This window comes from Hypanus sabinus, chromosome 14 (genome assembly GCF_030144855.1).
Source record: "Hypanus sabinus isolate sHypSab1 chromosome 14, sHypSab1.hap1, whole genome shotgun sequence".
NCBI classification, from domain to species: domain Eukaryota; kingdom Metazoa; phylum Chordata; class Chondrichthyes; order Myliobatiformes; family Dasyatidae; genus Hypanus; species Hypanus sabinus.
In genome coordinates, this window is record NC_082719.1 from 53,120,572 (window position 1) to 53,143,582 (window position 23,011).

General features: G+C 38.8%; 1 long non-coding RNA gene across 1 annotated transcript in view; it reads right to left on the reverse strand.

The window, feature by feature from the left end:
• The window catches only part of LOC132404754 (uncharacterized), a 68,350-nt gene that overhangs the window by 15,468 nt on the left and 29,871 nt on the right, over positions 1–23,011 (reverse strand). The window contains exon 2 of the long non-coding RNA XR_009515667.1: positions 643–773. This is a non-coding gene — a long non-coding RNA (uncharacterized LOC132404754). The remainder of the gene's footprint in view (positions 1–642; positions 774–23,011) is intronic.

Below are 23,011 nucleotides of genomic sequence, written 5' to 3' on the forward strand. Positions count from 1 at the left end.
CTGAGAACTTCTGTTCCCAATTTCCTGTTTAATAGCATCATAATTAGCTCTCCGCCAGTTTATTACTTTCCCATACCATCTGCTCCTAAATTTGTCCAAGAACATGCTAAAGGTCAGGGAGTTGTGATGACTGTCCGTAAATGCTTCACTCACTGAGAGATTCATCACCTGACCAGGTTCATTGCTGGTACTAGATCAAGTAAGGCTTCTACTTAGGCATGGTATAGCCTCATTGGACATTGAATATTAAAGCCATTTAGTCTTGTTGTCCCAATTATTACTTCTCTGCCAGAACAAACAGCCAGAGCAGTTAGAAAATGTATCCCTCCAAATATCTTTACTCATTCTCATACAATCTAAGATATTTTATAGTTCTCTACATTTAAGAATGGAATCACAGTTCAAACTTCCTTTTTATTTATAGCTTGGACTTTTACGTTATATTGCTTTAGACAAAATTGAAGATGTCCTGGTCTTGATAAAGATGTTTGGATTCGATTCAGTTGGGGCAGGAGCTATCTAATATCAGAAATGTGCGAATTCGAACAAGTTCTACAGATATGAAGCTGTCTAGTCTAGTAAACTGATATGTTTCTGAAACATTAGGCTTGTGATTTTGATTAGCCTTGAGTTAAATCTTACTTTCAACACTGTTCTCTGGGGATGAGCCAGCACTGTGTGTTCTCCAAAAGGTAAAAGGTCCCCAGTCTTTTCTGTCAACAGATTCTTGGGTCTTGTTCTTGTAATTCTTGTTGCTTATGAAAAAAGTAAACCTAAAATTTGAAAGATTAAGTTGATATTACAGATCTTTTAAAAAATCCAGACCAAACTATTTAACTATTAATCCATTTTAAAAACCTGTTGATTATTAGGTCCTTAAAATGTCAAGATCTTCATCAATAATATTAAATATCTCTAAATATTTTGATCGTATTTTTTAGAGATAGAGCAGGGTAACAGGCCCTTCCAGTCCAATGAGCCTACAGAGCCCAATTACACCCCAGTGTGACCAATTAACCCACTAACCTATATGTCTTTGGAATGTGGGAGAAAACCGGTTTACTCAGTGGAAACCCACTTGGTCAAAAGGGAGAACATACAAACTCCTTACAGACAGCAGTAGGAACTGAACCTGAATCACTGGTGATATAATAGCATTATGCTAACAGCTACGCTACCATGCCACTCCCTTTAGGTTTTAGTTAATTTTCTCTTTTAATTTCTTCAGCATACTATGTTACAGTATGTAAAAGTTAGTTTCATGTCCAATACTTATTGCTTTGCTGCTACACTTCAAGAGACAATAAATTGAAAGTCTTAATTCAGCTCAAAAATCTTAAACAATATTAGATGATATTTTAAGATTTGTTGGTAGTCTTTGATTGTAGTGTTTAACAAAGTGGAGAAAAGAGTTTTAAAGTTATTCCTTTCATTAGGGAACAAATAAACATCACTTCATTTTTTGGGATTGTCATCAGTACTGATGGAATAAGCTCTGTGCTGTGATCTCTCAGTCCCGTTCAGAAGTTGGCAGCACAGTAACGGCAGTTATTGAAACGCTTCATGGGGCTAATGATCAGGATTCAATTATCGCCTCTGTCTGCATGGAGCTTGTATGTTCTTTCTGTGACCATGCAGGTTTCCTCCTGGTGCTTTGTTTTTTTCCTACATTCCAAAGATGTACAAGTTACTAAATTGTAGGGATATTACGTTGGAGCTGGGAGCATAGCAACATTTGTGGGCTGTCCTGCACATCCTCAGATTGTGTTGGTCTTTGATGCAAATGGAACATTTCACTGCATGTTTCAATGTTTTGATGTACATGCGATGAATAACACTAATCTTTATAAAAGAAGTATGCTAGATGACATCTTCTGAATGTGTGAGCTGCCAGCTGACCTGAAATTAATTGACTCGTATTAGCAAAGTAGATGTTGCTCACGGGACCAAAACTGGTCCGAAGTTGGATGTAGATCACATTGTGAACATTTATTTCAGGAACTGAGCTTCTCACTCAGCAGCTGTGAAAATGTTGCTGTCCTCTTGTGTTGTGATAGGCAGCCAAATGGTGTCTGATGCCCAATTGGCTTGGGTCTCTCACCAACATCTTTTTAAGCATTTCTGGACAAAATTTCCAGCAAAAGACATCGTAAACTACATTGATTCCAAATGCCATGACCCTTGTTTTATTTCAACTTTTCTATTGGAAACTTCATTTAATGATTAAAATGAAGGCAATCACTTAAGAGAACTGAGAGAGATGCAGAATATTACACAGTAGAAGACACTAAAAATAGCCCAATTATATTAGATAATCAAGACATTAAAGGGAGGAACAATCTGTCACTTGAGAAATGTATGAGGCAAAGAAATCTAAAGACCAACAATTACTCTGGACCTGTTAGATTGCACTTAAGACCCTGCTTAAAGGAAATGATTACAGAAATAGTGAATACATTGCTTTTCTGAAACAAATTGTAGTTTTTGAATTTGAAAAACTACAAATGTAATCCCACCATTCAAGATACTTGGGAGACAGAAAATTGGAAATCGTAAGCCAGTTAGACCATTGGGGAATCAGCTGGAATCCATTATTAAGTAGAGAATCATATGACAATCAGGTAAAAATTGCAGACTTTATGAAGAGGATACCCTGTTTGACAAATTTGCTGGAGCTTCCAAAGGATATAGGAAGTGTGGTGGATAAGGGAGAGCAGTAGATATAATGTATTTGGAATCCAAGAAGCCATTTAATAAGGATCCACATAGGGTAAGAGCTCATGGTTTAAGTTGTAGTATAATGGTATGGATAGGCAATGGGCTGACTAACAGAAAGCAGAAAGTGAAGATTAAATGGTTCATTTTCAGAATTGCAATCAGCAACCAGTGTAATGCCAACTGATTACTGCTGGGGCTTCAATTATTCATGATCTATATTAATGATTTGGATGAAGGTACCAGCTATAGTAAACCCAGATATGTTGGTGATACAAAGATTGTGAGGATGGCACAAAAAGCCCAAGAAATAATATAATATGGGTAAGAAGTTGGATGACGAAGTACACTGTGAGGAAATTTGAGGTTGTCCTCGAAGAAAGAAGAAAACAACAAGTAGTTGATTAAGTACCACAAGAGTAGAAAATGATGAATTATATAAGGATTGTGGATTCCTAGTGTGTTAAACACAAGGAGTTGGCGTAAAGGTGAAGCAGGTAATTGGGAAGGCAGATAGTTGATCTGCATTGCAAGGAGATGGAGAATAAAAGTAGGGATATTTTGATGCAAGTTTGCATATTTTTGATGACTGGTGAGACCACACCGGGGGTGGAAAACAAATAAAGCGAGAGAAGCTCATTCACTCAATCCAAATCTGTGAAAATAGAAAGCAGTCACCCAATACTCACACCAAAAATATTGTGTACAGTTTTTATCTTTGTATTTAAAGAATACACATATATTGCAGGCAGTTCAGACCAGTTTCACTAGATTGAGGTTTCATTACTATATAAAGTGCTTCTTTATTTTATTTAGAGATATGACACAGAATAGGCCCTTCTGGCCCTTTGAGCCGCATTGGTCTGCAACCCCGACTTAACCCTAGCCTGATCACAGGACAATTTACAATGATCAATTAACCTACTAATCGATATGTCTTTTGAACTTTGGGAGTAAACCAGAGGACCGAGAGAAGACTCACGCATTCCGTGGGGAGGACGTACAGACTCCTTACAGATGATGTCAGATTTAAACTCTGAACTCGAACTGTGATAGCGTTGTGCTAACCGCTTCACTACCATGGTGCCCAGGAGTATAAAAGAAAGATGATCTAATTGAATCATAGTTGAGCGATGGATGGCTCAATTGATGCCGGATGTTACACCGAGTGAATATCCAGTTACTATTGAGAATTAGGAAGCATAGTTTCGGAATAAGGGATCACTCATCTTAAGATGAACATTAGGAGGTATTTCTTCTGTCAGAGAGTCATTAGAATTCTCTACCTGGGGGTTATAAAGGTGGAGTTATTAGAGGTATGGAAGGTAGACACTGACAGACAATTGAACTGAAAGATACGGGGAGGAAGACAGAGTAATGATGTGTGAGGCCAGGAACAAATTCACCAAGCTATCAAGGAATGGTGGAGCAGGCTTATGTTGACAATTGCATGCTCCTGCTTATTTTTTACATTGATAATTCCAGAGGTTTTTAGGACATAGTCTAATCAGGACCTTGAACAGAGGAACAATGACAGCTTCCCCAAAATGCTAAATCTATTGCATGTAGGACTATGATCCAGAGAGAACTGAACAACAGTGTAAAGTTGATTTAGGTTTTTTTTCAGACTAGAGAATATATTCCTCAGGTCATATATGATGGCATAAGGCTTTTCTACCCAGATCACTTCCCTTTCCATGATCCCCTACAGAGCCACCAACAACCTCACTCCTGGTCACCTGACTACCATGACACTGTTACCATGAATTTCTTCTTTTGGTGGACTACAATTTAATGTCAGGATGGTGATCTGACTGAGCTTCTTCTACTCTCTGAGAAAATGTATGAAAATGAGGCTGTTAGGATTGTTGGGCCCCCATTTCTCTGGTTGCCCTAGGAACTGGCTGCCCCTGACCATTTAAGTTTGCATCTACATTTTAAAATTAGTCACAGTGAGTATTTAACATAATATTAGTTAAGTGTAGTCTGGTTACTACTGGAAGGCAGATCTATTTTTAAAATGTGCGTGGGACAGTTCATGTGCATCTTAAGTGGACAGTTGTTTCCACTAAGCTAAATTATTGTTGCGTTCCAAAGTGTAAATTCTGTTCATTCAGTTTTTTATATAAGCCTCGAGGGCTCTTAATCGGTGATGACTGCAGGTGGTGCATTTCCTGTTTTTCTCCCACGCACAGACGTAAGCACAGCCACATCATTTACAGCGTAGCAAATACAACAGTTCATCGCTGCTGACTACCTGACTACCAGCAGCTTAAGGGATCCAAATTCTCCCTTGAAATGAAAGCAACTGCTGGAGGCAGATTTAATAAATGAACAATTGACATTGACAATAATGCATATATTGCTGCTTAAAAGTTAAGCTGTTCTCTTGTTGCATCTAATTCATAACTAATGGGAAAAGAGTTTGAAAGTTTGTAAGTTCCAGGCAAATGGGTTCATTATGAATTTACTGAGATATCATAAACACAAATCATTTCAGAAAGATGTGAGGAAATAATAATGGGAGTTTTTCTTTAATTACACCATGTCACTAATCCAGAACAGCAGTGAAGTGATTTCTTATGAGTATGAGCACAGCTTGAAACTGTCTTATAGCCTCTAATTTTCCTAAAGGACATCAGATGTGATCATGACCTTACTGAGTGTGGTCTGTCTCAACTCATATCTGAATACAATGCACAGTCAGTTTACATTCCAATGACCTCTAATAAATTCAGTTTTATCTTGTGTAATCTTTCTCCTATTTCCTTCCGCACAGTTTTAATTCCTATCTTCGGATTTCGCAAATGGGAGATGTATTTAGGAATCAATAAACCCAGGCCATAGCAAATAAAGTAAATCCAAATAATTCAAAGATTAAATGCAAACAGCACACTATATATATAATCAGACTGATTCAGTGGAATTAGTATAATAAATGTTGTGTTATTTTAAGAGGCAAAAAGAACACTAAAGCATACTAAAGCTTGTTTTCACATCGTCTTTTAAAAATACAATTCTGTTGTTTCTGAGCTGGTTGGAACAAACATGGAACAAACATAGTTTCAGCAGGAGCAGTAATTATCTAATGGAAAACAAGTGGAGTATTGTCAGGGGACCCCACAGGAACAGCCAGCTCTTGTTATGGCCAAGGGAGGAAGGGAGTTGATAAAAACCCCCACATATTTTAAATGCCCCAAAAAGTATGTGAGTAAAAGAAAATCAAGTCAAGTCAGTATTTTGTGGTATTTATTTATGTAACATTCCAAGATAAAAGACTCTTAAAAATATTGTAAACTTTTATTCTGTCTAGACTGAAACATGTTTGGATTTATTTTTCTAATTACAGCATAAGCCAAAGAACAACACACTTGAACAAGTTGTAAAGCACATTGCACTTACTAACTTCCAGTTATTTTAAACACTTTCACAGTTTATTCTGTTCTTTCTTTCTTCTGAGCACTTGTGGGGTCAAACTGCCCTTCTCATTCACTGAGTCCTCTGGCTTAGCTTACGAATATTTAATTGTGCTAGTTATGACACGTCATCATCCCCTCTTAGGTAAATTGTGATGTAGCCTCACTCTTCTAGAGAGAGTACTCTTGACAACTTAAGATGAACTTCATGATAACTTGGAAAGATTTAGCACATCCTGTCAAAAAGTTGACCTCAGATAGATGAAAGTCTACTGGTGGTATTAAAATCCATTAATTTTATTTTGGTTCAATGCATTCTCAACCCTAATAGCGAAAAGACTGCTAGCATGAAAAGAAGGTAAAGCAACCTGTCGAGGCAAACTTTAAACTTGGTATTTAAGTGAGTGCTGTTGACATCAGACATGTGCAGGAATCTGAAATAGTGTTTGGCATTTACCAAGATCCATCATTTTTTTCAAATAACGGGAACAACACATTAACTTTGGAGACTATACAAAATATTGGATGCATCCCATAGGAAACAATGGAGAAGATCAGCACAACTGGCTTGTAAGATGCTCATTGCTCAAGTCAGTTAGCGATAATAATGGAGGACATCAGCAGGGAGAGGCAATCAGTATCAAGGAAAGAAGGATCTGTCTAGAGGAAGACAGGTGCCAGCAGTATCCAAGTAGGGCTGAGGCCTTTAAATGAAACCAGGTACGAGCGGTTGCTGGTAAAGACCTGCAATAATTGTAAGCGTTTCAGGAAAAATATGCTAGATTAAAAAACTTAAAAGAAAGAAAAGAAACTAAAGAAGGACTTTATCAATGCAAGCAGGAGCATCTGACTCAATGGTTTTTCTAACCTGGAACATCCTGCCTTGACACGACCTCATGCTATCTGTGGTGTGTTGTACATTATGTCAACACTACCTCCAGCTATGATTGGTTCACCCTTACTGAGTCTTCAATTCACAATAGTGACCACTGACCCTTCAGTGAATGTACCGTAATTTGCCTCCTTAAGCCCATTTGATGGATGGTACTATTGACAAGAGTATGCGTGATTTTCTACAAGGTCACATTTATTTTGCCACACATATTTCACTACATTTATTCTTTAGTTTCACCAACTTCAAGAACCATATCCCCATAGACCAGTACAGTTTTCCCAGGCATTGATAACATGTGACTTTTTGGTTTTAACTCCAATAGCCCTATATTGATGGCTTGTTTCAGGAGAACATAACATATTGCGCTCACTTCAAGTTTGAATGTGAATGACTGATCTTGCACCTTAATATTGGTGTTGACATGAGTGTCCTTACTCTAGCTTAACCATCCATTGCATTACGTTGATAAGTAATCTTTTTTAAATTCATTCGTGATAACATGGGTTTCCCCGAGTGCTCAGGTTTTCTCCCTCATTTCAAAGGCGTACATATTATCAGGTTAATTCTTCACATGCGTGAAATTGGATGGCACGGGCTTGTTGAGCTGGAAGGGCCTGTTTCCTTGTTGTATCTCAAAATAAAGGAAAAGTACAATGTGCCCACATTTTCTATCCTCCATCACTTGCAGGACTAATTGGAGTCAGCTGTAACTACCTACCTCGTCATTAATTTTCAGTATAGATTTAACATCTTTTTCAGTCTAGGGCCTGGAAAGACATACCAGCAATGCCCACTGGACCTAATATAAATGAAATATTCATAACATCTGTTGTGGATTGAAGTTATCAATCTTAATCCCAGCTGCTGAAGGTTTGCAATCTTCACAAAAAAAGCTGGCTTATACTTCTGCCTTCATGACTTAATGCTTTAGCTTCTTGCCATGGAGTGAAAGAATGAATTACCCTCACCAAATGCATGCTTGAGTGTTTTAATGTAAAGTTTCTCTGAAGATGCAAATATAATTTAAAGATTGTTTTCAAATTATTCTTTCCAAATTCTTCGACAGGAATTGAAAAGGCTTTGCTAGTTGGTTTTGTTTTCAGTTTGTTACTTGTAAATGGTCTCCTGTTTCCTAGTCTTACATTAATCACTCTTACAGCTTGATTTTGAAAATTGTTCCACTTGTAAGCATACTTAGTAGCATAGTCTGTTATAAAAATGGTGCTGTGTTTTGCCAAAGTTCAAATTTATTATCAAAGTACATAAATGTTACTATATACTACCTTGCGATTCATTTTATTGCAGGCATTTACAGGAAAATTAAAGAAATGCAATAGAATCTATAAAAAAAATACATAAACAAAGACTGACAAGCAACCGATGTGAAAAAGAAGACAAACGAGACTGAGAATATGAGTTGTAAAGAGTCCTTGAAAGTGAGCCCATAGGTCTGAATTTTTGAGGGTTTTGGAGTGAATCGAGATGTAACAAAATCATATGTGCTGTAATAATCCAAACAATAAAAGGAAAATTTCCACTACAGCATTCTAAATTACACACATCAAATATCACAGAGTAAATTTCAGACTATGGGATGCAAGCACAGAAATTTTAAGTGTCCTCAAAAGTACCTTTGGGTAGGAAGTATTTATTTAATGACTATTTCTTTCTGCAAGTTCACTCTTGAAACAAAATTCAATAGAATGCATTAGGGAAAGCCCAGATTGTAAAATTATTTTCCTTGCATTTCAAGAGCCTGTTGTAATTTTTCACACCCTGCTGATTCCACCAAGATGTTGATGTGGTGAAAAAATGTTACAGGGTCTTAATTACGACTTTCTTGTCAACATTTAACTGATACTTAGCAGATGAGTAAAGACACCATTAAACTCAGAGTTGGTTAGTGCCACTGATGTGAAGTCTAATAAAAATACTTTCAGTAAGCCACAGTAAAATATACCGGAACATCAGGGAGCATCTTGAAGGAGGGTGCATTCGAGTGATGGAGAGGTTAATTGAGGGAAATGCAAAGTTTAGAACTGACCTGCCCCTTAGTTTATTTTGCCAGTCCACCTTAGATTACTCCATCTAGACTCAACTATAATCACCCTTATCAGTGCAGAACCCAAAGTGTTTTATGATTATGTTACTAAGCTGGTATACAAATTGTTCAAACAAACCAATTTTGATGATTATTTTGTATAAATCAGCTAACTACAAGGTGGTAAAGTGCTAGTTCTCTTGTGAAACCATGGATCTTTGCATAATTCATCTAACCACTGGCACAGCCCAGCATTCAGGTTGACACAGTTCCACAAAAAACAAAGATCTATTACAGTATTGATTCTGATTTGGGAAGTGATGAATTAAGAAGTAAGAGGGAGTTTATCACTTAAGCATGATAAAATGCAAAGATTTAGAATGATGTGATTAATGTTGCATCATCTGTTTGGGGAGCAAAGTGTCCAGTGAGAACCAATGTATCATAGAGATTGAGTTACAGTCAGAACAATGAGTAAACCAGACCAAGAATGACTAGATCACAGTAAATATATTTATTTATTTGGTTGTTTACATTATTTTGAGTTACAGCATGGAATAGACATGCTGCCTAGCAACCCCCAACAACCTTGATTTAATCCTAGCCTAATCATGGGACAATTTACAATGACCAACTAATCTCTGAATTGGTATATCTTTGGACTGTGGGAGGAAACTGGAACACACGGAGGAAACACAATCACAAATGAGAAAAATGTAGAAACTTTCTTTTGAAATTGATGTTGGAATTGAAGGCTAAACTCTGACACCCCAAGCTGTAATAGCGTCCCACTAGCCATGACCATACCGTGGATATTCACACAGCTTGCTTAACCCGTACACAGATTGTTCTAATGTGAGTGTTATTAAAAGTAAGTTAATACTAATCGGGAAGCTGTTGGTAGCAAGAAGTGGGATCTGGGGTTGGCAGGGTCTTTACTTCCGCTCTTTTTATTCAAAAACTCAGTTTCTACTGCCCTTTGAGGAAGGGTTCCAAGGATTTGCAACCTTGAGAGGGGGAAAAAATCACCTTTGTCTAAATTAGCAGCTCTCAGTTTTGTATTCTCCCACAAGAAGAACCAGTCTTCACATACATCCTCAGAATCTTACAAATTTTAATCAAATCTCTGTTCACTCTTGGTACTTGGCACAGGAACCGAGATACAGTAAAAAAAATGGTTTGCATGCCATCAAGACAGATCATCCCATACATAAATACGAGGAGTGATTGATAAGTTTCTGGCCTAAGGTAGAAGGAGTCAATTTTAGAAAACCTAGCACCTTTATTTTTCCTACATTTGCACACTTAGTCCAGCGGTCATGAAGCATAGGGATCCCTTCTTTGTAGAAGTCGGTGTCTTAGACCTCCAAAAGTGGTCTACAGCATGGGATGTTGAACTACACGTGCATGTAACAAGAGCTGTATAACTCACCTCCTTCTACCTTAAACCACAAACTTATCAATCATCGCTGCCGTGGACCACTTTTACAAAGAAGGATCTGTATGCTCCACAACCACTGGACTAGTGTGTAAATGTAGGAGGGGACTATGTTGAAAAATAAATGTGCTAGGTTTTCTAAAATAGACGCCTTCTACCTTAGGCCATAAACTTATCAATCACCCCTTGTACATTGAGGCAGTAGGCCCTCGCTTGATCAAGGTCAATCTTGGATATTGCTTCCTAGCTTGCGTACATTGAGGTAGAACAAAGGGAAATGAAAAACAGAATGCAGAATAGTGCACAGTTTCTGAGAAAGTGCAGTGCACGTAGATAAATCAAGTGCAAGTGCATGATGAGGTAGACTGGGAGATGAAGAGTTTACCTTCATGGTATAAGGGGTCCATTCAGGTTCTTATAACAGAGGGACAGAAATTGTCCTTCAGCCTAGTGCTATGTGTTTTCAAGCTTTTCTATCTTTTGCCAGATGGTGGGGGGGAAGAAGAAAGAATGACTGGAATGGGGGAGGTCATTGATTATGTTGGCTGTCTCCCCGAAGAAGAAGGAAATATAAACCAATGGAGAAGAGGCTAGTTTCTTTATTTTCCTTGGCCTTGCTACTTCCTGAGCAATTGGATTTTCAATTTCTTCACTTGCAGACCCCAGTCAGTTTGAAGTGGCAACAACATCTTCTCCACAATCTCCATCAGCACAGGTGCACCACAAGGCTGTGTGCTTAGCCCCCTGCTCTACTCCTTTTACACGTGTTCTTGTGAGGCTAAGCACAGCTCTAATGCCATATTCAAGTTTGCTGATGACAGCAGTGTCATAGGCAGAGTCAAAGGTGATGATGAATCAGTATATAGTAGGGGGATTGAAAATCTGCCTGAGTGGTATCATAACAGCAATCTCTTACTCAATGCCAGCAAGACCAAGGAGCTGATTATTAACTTCAGCAGGAGGAAACCATGAGCCAGCCCTCATTGGAGGGTCAGAGGTGGAGATGGTCAGCAACTTTAAATTCCTCAGTGTAATTATTTCAGAGGTCCTGTCTTGAGCCCAGCACCTCAGTGCAACTATGAACACAGCACCGCAGCACGTCAACTCCTTTAGGAGTTTGTGAAGATTCACCATGCCATCTAAAACTTTGACAAACTTCTATAGATGTGTAGTGGAGAGTATATTGACTGGCTGCATCACTGCCTGGTATGGAAACACCAATACTCTTGAACGGAAAATCCTACAAAGAGTAGTGGATACAGCCCAGTCCATCACAGATAAAGCCCTCCCCACCATTGAGCACATCTACATGGAGCATTGTCGCAGAAAAGCAGCATCCACCATCAGGAACCTCCACCACCCAGGGCATGTTCTCTTCTTGCTGCTGCCATCAGGAAGAAAGTACAGGAGCTCAGGACTCACACAGCCAGGTTCTGGAACAGTTATTACTCCTCAAACATTGAGTTATTCAACCAAACAGAATTATTTCAGCTGTCCCATCACTGAACTGTTCCCACGCCCTTTGGATTCACTTTTAAGGACTCTTCATCTCATGTTCTCGATATTTATTGTTTTTTTTGTATTTGCACAGTTCGTTGTCTTTTCACACTCATTGGACACCCAAGTTGATACAGTCTTTCATTGATTCTATTATGGTTATTATTCTATTCTGGATTTATTGAGTATGCCCACAAGAAAATGAATCTCATGGTTGGATATGGTGACATGTATGTATTTTGATAATAAATTAACTTAGAAATTTACTTTGCATTTTGACTGGACTATGTTCACAATTTTCTGCAATTTCATGCAGCCTTGGGCAAAGGAGTTGACATAATATATTGTGATGCATTCAGGATAGGATGCTTTCTATGGTGCGTTCAGTGAATTCTTCTTTCAATTGACACAAGTCTAGTCTGTTCAATCTTTCCTCATATGGCAACATGCCCAGTCCAGATATTAGTAAATTGTCTCTGAACTGCTTCCAATGTGCTAACATATTTCCTCAAATAAAGAAATCAATATTGCATGAGGTACTCCAGATGCTATCTCAGCCATTCACTATATAAATGAAGCATAACTTCACTACTTCTGATTTCAGTTCCTTTAGCAAAGGGAAACAATCTTCTGCTAGATTTCCTAATTACTTGATATACTGGTATACAAGCTTTTCTTGATGTAGTAAAATATGCACACTCCTTTACATTCCAGAGCCCTGCAATCTCCTACCACCCTTGGTAATACGATCCTTTATTACCTACAGTCATTTTTTACCTTGCCAGATTTTTGTCCACAACCTATATCCCTTGGCAGCTTCCGCTTAAAAATCTTCACAACCTGCACATATACAATGTTAGCATTCATTTCAAGAGGACTAGATATAAAAGCAAGGATGTAATGCCCAAGTTTTATATGGCATTGATCAGACCACATTTGGAGTATTGTAAGCAGTTCTATGCTTCATGTCTAAGAAAGAATGTAGTATGGAGAGGCTCCTGGGGTTATGAGGATTATCATGGGAATGAAAGTGTTGGATGGCTCTGGGCATGTATTTGCTGAAGTTTATAAGAATGGTGGGGGTGGGTGGGGGAAATGTCATTGAAACCTATCGAATATCAAAAGACATGGGTAGAGTGGGTGAATCTGTGGAATTCATTGCCACAGATGGCTGTGAAGGCCAAGTCACTGGGTATATTTAAAATGGAAGTTAATAGGTTCTTGAATAGTAAGAGTGTCAAAGGATACGAGGAGAAGGCGGGAACTACAGTTGAGAGGGAATATAGATCAACTATGATCAAATGGTGAAGCAGACTCATTGGGCTGAAAGACCTAATTCTTCTCCTATGTCTGGTCTGACTTTCTCATTAAATCTTTGCACCACCAGTAATTTTAAAAATCTTGCATACTTGCTTACTTTTATTCAAGTCATTGACAAAAAGTTGTGGTCCCAGCACCAATCTATGCAGCATGATGCTCAATAACACGTTTCTTGTTAGTCAGCCAATGCCAAAATGTTAGATCCTCCATTGAGAACTATTTTAGGCAACAAGTTTTTAAATGGTAGTGTTTATTTTTATTTATCTATTGAGATACAGCATGTTATAAGCCCTTCCAGCCCAGCAATCAGCTGATTTAATCCGAGCCAAATCACAGGACAATTTACAATGACCAATTAACCTACCAAATGGTTTGTCTTTTGGACTCTGAGAGGAAACTGGAGCATCCGGAGGAAGCCCACGCAGTCATGGGGAGAACACACAAACACCTTACAGGCAGCGGTGGGAATTGTACTCGGGTCATCTGTACTGTAAAACGTTCTGTTAACCACTAGGCTACCTTGGCACCCAGCTTTTCATTTATCATCAGGAAATCTAAGAGGAGTATATTTTGGGGCTATAAGGGGCAGCTTGATCCAAACATTTTTGGCCGTATTTATCTCTGATGTGTTCTTGGGTAATGTGTGTTCTCCATCTCTGGGGAAGCTAAATACGTATTGTGATACTTGGCCAACCACATGAACTCAGAGTGCTTCTTAAAAAGACAAACAGGTTAAAAAAGCATATGTGTGTCGGAATTTTGGGCATCTTATTTGATTCACTTGGTTACTTAATTAATCTTGATTAATCTTTAAAATAACAATGGCTGTCTCTAACTGATTCTTGCCTTTTATTTTCTGCATGACTAAGAAATAAAATCCATGAATGATGGCTACAATTAAAGCTAAATCTACTGAAAATTAGTTTTAGTAGTAATATATCTTTCTGCAAAGACATGACTTCAGAGTTCAATTAACAGGGTAATATGTAGATTGGCAGTCTAAAGGGACACATCATATAGGAAAAGATATGTAAACATACTATGTATTCAGTCATCAAACAATCATTTGATTTTTTTAGGTCTTTTAATATTTTGCTGAATTTATCAAGTATGCAGATTACACAATTTCATCTTTACCCATCGAGTGCCTCAAACCTGTTAAAGATGAAGCATGAATGTATAATGTTATTTTTTTTACTCCACGCTACAGGAAATACAGTAACCTTTTGGGGTGAACTCGCTGATTCCTTGGAATCTGCTGAAATTATCCAAAGCAAACAATGAGACTACCAATCATATTTTAATCAAGATAATCTAATGTGTTTTAGTATTTAAAGCATCACAAACTGGAAGCATGAAAATGACCTGAAGAGTCATACGAACACTGAATGTAAGTCCTGTACATGGTCAACCGCATATAACATGCATATAATATTCAACTTGTTCTTAATGAGAAAGTCTAAAGCATATCATTGTTAAAGATTATCAGATCTGGATTTATTCTGCTTGCCTCTTGGAACAAATTTTCTCTCCCTATGTTTCTCTGGCATAACAAAATATAATCATGGCCGACAGAATGTGCCAAATGACCTCACAATTTAATGTGTAAATTGAGGAAGCAAAGCAACACAGCATTTTCTTAAACTGATATTCCATCAGTGACTGCTTCAGTATTGTGTGTGTGTGGACTCCGTCAGTCGTGGTCGACCATGGGTACTGCGCCCCTGGTAGTCACTGGTTTGTCAAACAGCGTCGACTGTGGCTATTGAGGCCGATCCTGGAACGGCAGGCTCTGTCACAGTTGCTGCATGTGTAGGGCATCGTGGGATTGTTGTCCGCTGTCTGCTGTGCTCTTCGTTTAGCTCTCCGCTCCTCAAACTGACTCAGGATCACTCCCTCGCCCCGCTCCAGGTGTCGCTGAAGAACACCTCGTCACCGCTGCATCCTCCCAGCATTCTATGTTGATCTTTAAGGCAGTATAGTATGCCTCTATATTAATTACATTTTTCCAGGTTAATTAACTTTAGAAATTGTTGCTTGACCCGAAATATCGTTGTGGAAATAGAGATTGGATGTTAACACTTGCAAGGTTCCAACTGGAAAATATAAAGCTTTGCATGGTGTGATTCCAAAGGGAATGACTGTACAAGCCACAGGAGGTGACTGCACACAGCTATCATTTTTAAAAGTTTTCTCAATATCTGCCATTGCTTTCTTACTGGTGAATAATGTGAAGGTATTTTTAAATTTCAAGCCCACCCACATCTAGGGAAGTCAGTTCAGCTGCCTTTATAACTGATTTATAAATGGGGATGTTAAGAATCTATACATGATATGGTACTGAAAGCTCCTGTTAAGCTTAAAGTGTTAACTACTGTAAACCAATTTAAAATGCTTAATTGCCAGGATGATATTTATAAACAAGAGAAAATTTCCAGATGCTGGAAATCCAAGCAACACACACAAAATGCTGAAGGAATTCAGCAGGCCAGGAAGCATCTATGGAAAAAAGTATAGTCAACATTTCAGGCCAAAACCCTTTGGCAGGACTGGAAGATTTAAACTTCTTCAGTGTAGACATCCATGGAAGAGTAGTAATCAAATCACAAACAAGAGAAAATCTGTAGATGCTGGAAATCTGAGCAACACACATAAAATGCTGGAGGAACTCAGCAGGCCAGGCATAATTATAAGTTTTCTTCAGGCAAAAATAATTTGTGAAAAATACTTCTTTATACTATAAATTTTAACATGGGTTAAAACATAGTTACATAAGAAAATAAATAATCAAAATATGCAACTATGATGACAGTCAAATATCAGCTCAAACATAAGTAAAAGAAATAGATTAATCCTGTTGAAAGAGAACAGAATCAGAATTGGAATAAAGGTTATCAGTGACATATGTCACGAAGTTTGTTGTTCCCCAGCGGCAGTACAGTGCAATAGATTAAAAAAAACTAAACATAAATAAGTAATGCAAAAAGAGAGTAAATTAGTGAGGTAGTCTTCATAAGTCCATGGACCGCACAGAAATCTGATGGCAGAGGGGGAAAATAGTTCCTCAAATGTTGAGTGCATGTCTTCAGGCTCCTGTATCTCCTCCATGGTGGTAATGAGAAGAGGGAATGAACTGGATGCTGCGGGTCCTTAATGACGCTGCCTTCTTGAGCCATCACCTTTTGAATTAGTCCACAATGGTGGGAACACCTGTGCCCATGAAGGAGCTGGCTGAGTTTACAACCCTATGCAGCTTTTTCCAATCCTGTGCATTGGTGCCTCCACACCAGATAGAGATGCAACCAGTCAGAAAGTTCTCAGAGGTATATCTGTAGAAATATACCAGAATCTTTGGTGACGTACAAACTCTTGATGAACTATAGCTGCTGGCGTGCTTTCTTCATAATTACTCAGTATATTGGGCATAGGAAAGATTGTCAGAGAGGTTGACACCCATGAACTTGAAGTTGCTCAGCCATTCAACTACTGACCACTCAGTATATGTTCTCCCTGCATCCCTTTTCTGAAGTTCACAATCAATTGTTTGGTCTTACTAATGTTATTGTTAAGACACCACTCAATCAGCCAATGTATCTCATTCTTGTAAGCCTCTTCATCTCCATCTGAGACTCTGCCAACTATAGTTGTGTCAACAATGAAATTAATAGATGGTGTTTGAATGGTGCCTAGCCAAAAAGAGTGAGCGTAGCAGTGGGCAAAGCACACATTCTTGAGGTGCACCAGTGTTGATTGCCAGCAAGGAGGAGATGTTATTTGAAGCCCTTTGATTATTACTGAGGGGATGATGGTGTTTAATGCTGAGTTGTAACCCACAAACCACAGCCTGATATAGGTATTTCTGTTGTCTGGGTGTTCTAAGGCTGAGTGAAGATCTAGTGAGATTGCATCCACTGTAGATCTATAGTGGCAGTAGGCAAATTGCAGAGGGTCTAGGAAGGATATAATTTCAGCCATGGCCAACCTCTCAAAGCACTTCATCACAGTAGACGTGAGTGCTGCTGGGCGCCAGACATTGAGACAGATCACCCTATTCTTCTGGTATGATTGATGCCCTTTAGAAACAGCTGGGAACCTCCGACTACAGCAGTGAGAGACTGAAAGATGTTTTGCCTTATCAGGAACATCATCAGAGCTTGATGCTTTGCAAGAGTTCGTCCGCTTGAAAAATGTTCTGACACAAGACTCAGCACATAGCTTATATTATATGCTGCCACAATCTTTGGTACTTATATAACTAAATCTTTATCATTAACTTTAACATCCTTTTATTTGTGTTCATTTTTACTGCATAATTATTTTTAAACTGCAAGTTCTAGTAACTCATGCATTGGTTCCAGCACAAGCTCTACAGCAGTTGGTAGCAATGATGGAGTTGAGCTGCTAACTGTGGCACAAGCCATTTATTTCAAACATGCTTTTCTCCTTGAAGTTTCTTATCCCTTCTCCTGAAGAAATAAATTCATGGTGTGAATAGCTGACCACAGGCAGAGTGACCTTAATCCTGTCCTCAGATATTGCTCATTGTGAGCCCTTACGTACTGTAGTTAATAGATAGTAATCACAATCTCTTTGCAGACTGGCTTCCTTTCCCAGCCCAGAAACTTTGAACCTTTCTTTGCTGGGATCAGTCAGAACGGCATCTGCCTGCAAGGTCAGAGGAAAAGTTCAGTCAGGACTTTCACTAGTTCAAAGTTCAAAGTAAATTTTATTCACTTTGGTTTTATAGAATATTGGATAGAAGAGAAAATACCAAGCAGGGTTACAGCGAAAGTGTGGGAGAATAAGGATGACCAGTGTATTGATTGCCTGAATTGTGTCAAATGGGTTTTATGATCCTCGAGCACAAATATAACTTCTCATTTGTACGGTGCAATTTTATGCACTATGAAGTTTTTTGATCAACTCATTATAAATTCAACACCCTAGTTCACCTCTCACTTTTGACGGATGAAGATGTTTACGTAGAACATAGAACAGTACAACACAGTACAGGCTCTTCAGCCCATGATGTTGTGCTGACCTTTTAATGTCAGGTGGCATGCTAGCACAACAGTTAGCATAATTACTTTCCAGCATCAGTGATCATTGACCGTGGTTCGATTTCTGCCACAGTCTGTATGGAGTTTTACATTCTCCCTGTGAATGCATATGTTTTCTCCAGGTGCTCAGCTTTCCTCCCACATTCCAAAGACACATGGTTAGAGCTAGGGTTAGTGAGTTGTGCACATGCTATGTTGATACTGAAAATGTGGTCACATTTACAAGCTGCCTCCAGCACTACCCTCGCTGATTTAATTTGATGCAAACAGTACATTTCACTGTGCTTCAATGTACGTGTGACAAATAAAGATAATATTTTTCTTTCTTTCTACTCTAAGCTCAATCTAACCCTCCCCTCCAACACAGATCTCCATTTTTCTTCTATCCATGTGCCTATCTAAGAGTCTCTTAAATGTCCCTGATGTATCTGCCTCTGTCAATTTGTTAATGGATGTTTGAATAATATTCTTAAGAAATTGATACTATGGTGAAATTTCTTACATTCTATTTCATCATAGTGATAATACAGCTTTTACCCTTGAAAAAATATCAAAATGTTACAATAACATTATTTAAGTAGTCAACAAGTTATTGAAAGAAATATCATCATACAAATTTAATGGCCATCTCACAGCAAAGCTGTAAAGCACTGCAATGCAGGTCATAAAAGTTTGAGGCATCTGTTCTGAATTTGTAGTATATAAAGTTTCTGCTGCTCCACTTTGACACAGACTGAAATAAAACCATTGCCACTTCAGTTTCAATCACATGGTACAATGTTGTCAGAATTCAGACCAAACGATCTGAGTTTAGGCTCCTTTGTACAATGTTGACTTTTCATGATACCCAAACATACGATAACAAAATCTTGCTAAAAACAGAATAAGATCACTTCATTAATGTTTATATTTCATATGAATATCAAGGTTGGAAAACTATTATTTTTCATTAAAAATATATCAGGAGTCCTGACGAAGGGTCTCGGCCCGAAATGTCAACAGCGCTTCTCCCTATAGATGCTGCCTGGCCTGCTGTGTTCCACCAGCATTTTGTGTGTGCCAGTATTTGAATGTTACTGATAATCACTTGACCTGCTCCCTGATTCATCTGTCCATTTGTTTAGTTATTTAGTGATTTATTTAGGGGCAGAGTACTGACATGGATTGAAAATTGGCTGGCTGACAGGAAACAAAGAGTAGTGATTAACGGGACCATTTAGGAATGGCAGGCTATGACGAGTGGGGTACCGCAAGGTTCGGTGCTGGGACCGCAGCTGTTTACAATATACATTAATGATTTAGATGAAGGGATTAAAAGCAACATTAGCAAATTTGCTGATGACACAAAGCTGGGTGGCAGTGTGAAATGTCAGGAGCATGTTATGAGAATGCAGGGTGACTTGGACAGGTTGGGTGAGTGGGCAAATGTATGGCAGATGCAGTTTAATGTGGATAAATGTGAGGTTATCCACTTTGGTGGCAAGAACAGGAAGGCAGATTACTATCTAAATGGAGTCAAGTTAGAAAAAGGGGAAGTACAAAGAGATCTAGGTGTTCCTGTACATCAGTCAATGAAAGCAATCATGCAGGTACAGCAGGCAGTGAAGAAAGCTAATGGCATGCTGGCCTTTATAACAAGAGGAATTGAGTATAGGAGTAAAGAGGTCCTTCTGCAGCTGTACAGGGTCCTGGTGAGACCCCACTTGGAGTATTGTATGCAGTTTTGGTCTCCAAGTTTGAGGAAGGACATTCTTGCTATTGAGGGAGTGCAGCGTAGGTTCACAAAGTTAATTCCCGGAATGGCGGGACTGTCATATGTTGAAAGATTGGAGCAACTGGGCTTGTATACACTGGAATTTAGAAGGATGAGAGGGGATCTGATTGAAACATATAAGATTATTAAGGGATTGGACACGCTGGATGCAGGAAGCATGTTCCCGCTGATGGGTGAGTCCAGAACTAGAGGCCACAGTTTACAAATAAAGGGGTAGGCCATTTAGAACAGAGATGGGGAAAAAATTTTTCACCCAGAGAGTGGTGGATATGTGGAATGCTCTGCCCCAGAAGGCAGTGGAGGCCAAGTCTCTGGGTGCATTCAAGAGAGTGTTAGATAGAGCTGTTATAGATAGCGGGGTCAAGGGAGATGGGGAGAGGGCAGGAACGGGGTACTGATTGTGTATGATCAGCCATGATCACAGTGAATGGCGGTGCTGGCTAGAAGGGCTGAATGGCCTACTCCTGCACCTACTGTCTATTGTGATACAGCACAGTATAGGCCTTTCTGGCCCTTTGAGCTACTCTGCCTCAGCAACCCCACAACCCTGATTAACCCCAATCTAATCATGGGACAACTTACACAGACCAATTAACCTATCCAGTACATCTTTGGTTTGTGGGAGGAAACTGGAGCACCCAAGGAAAACCCACACATTCCGTCCACATTGAGGATGTGGAGAGACTCCTTAAAGAATGGCACCGGAATTGAGCTCCAAACTCCAGAATGCAGCAAGCTGTAATAGCTACTGTGGTACCGTGGCACCCTGGAATCTGCTTGAATCCTGGCTCCAAACGTGTTATTATGCTGTGCTGCTATACAGATATCATCGCAGTACTGCTAGCCCACTGTACACACACAACAGCTTTGATAAGGGTGTGAATCACTGCCCCTAGCTGCTGTCAAAGCTGTCATGGAAAGTGAATGGTTGTGAATGCCGTCAATCACTCTGGATCTAATAAAATTTAACATTATAAATTTTAAATTATCAACTTTAATTTGGAAAGTTAAAGATTAAAAGCATGCACACATGCTTAAAAAGGAGTAAAAATCTTTACTTGCCATTTCTCTGACATCCTTTCTCCCCACTTGCTGCCAGAAACTTAGATTTTGCAATTTAACAACTGCTGATATTTGCATCTGGAATCTAACAGGGCAATTACATCTTTGCCTGGTTAGTCTATAGCAGTGCTGAACTGTTCCAGACTCAAAGAGAAAAATCAACAAAGCACCAAAAGCAAACAAAGTGTTTTCAGATACAATGAGTGAGTCTCTTGTTTCGTGACTGACAAATGGAAATCGATGGAGCAAGTTGCATACCAGTGCACTTGGCCGCCTCTGTGATGTTCAGGCAGACTGTAATTGGCTAAGTGACCCAGCTGCCTAAAACAGTTGTAAGGTACTTGAAAATACTATTAATCCAAATACAGAATCCAGACTCCAAATCATTTGCAAATGGACAGAATTAATGTTTTGCAACCTTTGCGAAGTTGGTTCAGACAATGTACAGCCTGCTCCATGGTAACTAAAGAAACAAACACAGTGGATTCAGTTTAATTGGGCCATTGGTTAATCGGAGCAGCCGTTTATTTGGGACAACTCTTAAAGAACAAAAACTAATGAAGAGAATAGCTGGGATCCCCTTTGCTTATTTGGGACACTATGCTGCTTATCTGGGGCAGGAGACTTGCTGAACAGTTGCTAACTAGCATCAGATGCATGCACCTGTGTTGTCATTAGATGCTACACTGTGCTTAGAGCAAACTGTTTTTAATAGTGTCAGTTGCTCATGGTTGTGTTCAAAAAGCAATGATGTTTGTCACTAACGGTTGGCGAAGCATAAACAGTCAGACAATTCAGAACTGTTTTGCTCACTGCTGTTTCAAGCATTCTGGTTTAGAGGTGCCAGAAAACGGCCAGGAGAGAAAATGAAACAATTTCACTACTACAACAAGTTAGGAACTATGAAAAATTTGAAGGTATCATCAATAATCTTGAATGTTACAATGAAAGTGAAGAGTTGGAGGATGCAATCGTCAAAACCCGTATGAAGGCAATCCATTATCTAACGAAGGGTCTCGGCCCAAAACATCGACCTTTTACTCTTTTCCATAGATACTGCCTGACCTAATGAGTTCCTCCAGCATTTTGTGTGTGTTGCTTGGATTTCCAGCATTTTTCAGATTTTCTCTTGATTGTGATTGGAATCCATTATCTCCGTTTGGTATCTGCACTGATTTTCTTCAGTTAGTCAATCAAAAGAACACAGCAATGTAAACACTGGATGAATTCCTCAGTCAATAACTATTAGGAACAAATAACGTTTTATAGTACTGTAATATTGGTAGTGTCCTAATTTGTCCTGTATTTCATCTAAATACATAATTTGTTAATTAGTTAAATGGTAGGTTATCTTTTTTTATACCTTTTTAACTACTTCCATGAAACTTTAGCTAATTGGGACAGCTCCTGAATTGCGCTCAAAATATACTGGCCCTGATACGCTGCATTTAATCGAAATCCCTGTATTAGACCAATTTCTCAAGTTAAGCATAGCAACAGAATCAGCAAAAGGAAAAACTTTGTCAATGAAGTGGTTTTATGGAATTAAAATGTTTTGAAAGGTATTGACAGAATATATCGACTAGAAGGCAAAACTGTAGCAGATAAGTTAAAGAGGTTGATTTTAAGAAAGGGAAAGGAAGGACAGAAGTCAAGAGGATTTCTGAACTGAAATGCTTAGATTGTGAAGATGCAGCATCCACTGGTGAATTATTTAAAATAGAAGTTGCGCAAACGATTTCTGGAGTGCAGACATCCTATAAAATTGTAAAACTGGAGAAGATTAGATAGAG